Genomic DNA, 2,301 nt, shown 5'->3' with positions numbered 1-2,301 from the left:
ATTTGAGCAAGTATGGTATATCTACCATTGAGATGTCTGAAAAAGTCTTGAGTATTTTAGCTGATCTTAAATTTGTCACAATTATAAAGTGTAATGTAGGTTTTACAAAGCTAAAAGTATTATTAGCATGCTACAAGCAAACTCACCAGCTCCCTTAATAGAATAACTCGAATTTTCCAAGCTTGGCAGTGGACAGTCTCCAGACAGGGAGGGGTGGCTGAACCTCTTAGCTCTTCTCTCATTTTTTAAGAGCTCCCTCTGGCACCAGCAAGCTGTACCATGAACACCCTTATTCTGTCACAAATCATACTTTAACTAAAACCTCCAGAAAACTGGAGATTTCCACACAAAGACTATCATGCAAAGTTGGCCTCTGGGAAAGATTCTTTTCAGAAAACAGAACTCTGGCTCTCTTAGGGTGCCCTGTGGGTATGACTCCCTGCTCAATCACAGGGTTATACCTCTTTGCTAAACCCTCCAGTTTGCCTCCCTATGCACTAATTTCCCACCAATCAAAAGCCCTCCAAACACTTCCAAAGATCTGGAATGGAGTGAGGAAGATGATTCATTTCTTTCTCATTGTAGACCTCCTTCCAAGTTATAATTCTATGCCCAGGATATATCTTTTCTGTGGATAACTGACAGTGGGAATGACTACTTCCTTACAATGAGACCCCAATGTCTACTCATGTGAGTTGCATTACACTATGCTTTGGCCTTATAGGACAACCCAGCCATAAAAAATAGTCCATAAAAAAATTAATAGGAGATACACACTTATGGGCAGGGCACAGATGTCCATTCCATCAAATCACAGTATTACCTGCATTAAGAAATAATGTCTCTGGTTTTGCAGTATACCATTCTTGAATGTTAAATTCAAGATACAAGGAAGCAGACTTATTTCAATAAGATTAAAAATAAAATCTCAAATACATGGAACTTCCCCTATAAAAGAGAATGCCTTATGATGTGTGTTCTCTATTATTTAAACTATCTAAAAGATTTCTCTGGAATGCGTCCTGGTTAGTGAGTAGTTAATAGTGCAGGGTCTGCAACCAGATTGCTTGGTACAAATCCCAGCTTCACCACTTACTCACTTTGACCTTGGATATATTATTCAATCTGTTTCTCAATTTTTTTGGCTGTATAATGAGGGTAGCAATGAGGTTGTTAGGTGATAAAATAAGTTATAATTGATAAATTCATAGAACCATAGATGGCAAATATTAAATGCTTAATAATTGTTGGATAGTATTGGTTCCTTCCAAAGACTAATATTCTGTGATTCTGATCTTAGCTGTTTTCAATGTTCTTGGCATTCTTTATAGGTAAGAAAGAGTCCATTAATATAATACCCAGATAGAACAAATGCCTGAGTTGATGGGCTTCATTGGCTGTGTGCTATGATTTAAAGGTCAATTTCATAGAAATATGGAACAGATATTAAAATAAATAAGTTTATGTTATAAAAACAGTTTATAATTTGGTGCTTTTCAGGTGACTTTGAATTAAATTAATTTAACATTAAGAAAAAAATTTAAGTACAAGAGTAGTAAATAATGAAAAGAGAGTAAGCAATGCAGAACTGCGTAAGTGAATAAATTCCTTTTGTAAGCACATAAACATAATTTGTATAATTTATGAAAAAATGGAATTATACACACTGATTTGCAATTTCTTTTTTTAAAAAGTTAAGACTATTTTTTTTAGAGAAGTTTTAGGTTCACAAGAAAATAGAGGGAAAGGTACAGAGACATCCCATGTACCTCCTACGCCCACACACTCACAGCCTTCTCCCTTATTCACATCCTCCACAGAGTGGTGCGTTTGTTACAGCTGATGAACCTACACTGACACATCATAAGTCCATAGATTACGTTACAGTTTACTCATGGTGTTGTATGTTCTATGGGTGCCATTTTCTTTTGTATACTTTTACATTTGCGTAATGTTCCATATAGAACATTTTATGACTTTAGAATTAAAAACATACCTACAAACTAATGCTGTACAATATGAAATGACTTCTCTTGGGGACATAGTTTTTTTTTTTTTAAATTCTATATAGATTCTCGATCTGCTTATATCATTTAAAGTCGTAAGGACTAGTAGCTTCAGGAACTGTCAAGCATGAGTCTGACCAGCTCTTCAACCCCTGAGACTTGTTCCCAGTTCATATCTTGACTGTTTGGTATAAGAAATGAAGATGGCTTGGCTTTTTAAATAAGAGTAAAGAGGCACTGATTTGGAATATTAATTATAAAGACTACATAATTAAAGAGAAAACATACCTCTATA

Source organism: Pteropus vampyrus, unplaced genomic scaffold (genome assembly GCF_000151845.1).
Source record: "Pteropus vampyrus isolate Shadow unplaced genomic scaffold, Pvam_2.0 Scaffold1328, whole genome shotgun sequence".
NCBI classification, from domain to species: Eukaryota; Metazoa; Chordata; class Mammalia; order Chiroptera; family Pteropodidae; genus Pteropus; species Pteropus vampyrus.
This window is presented reverse-complemented; position numbering follows the sequence as displayed.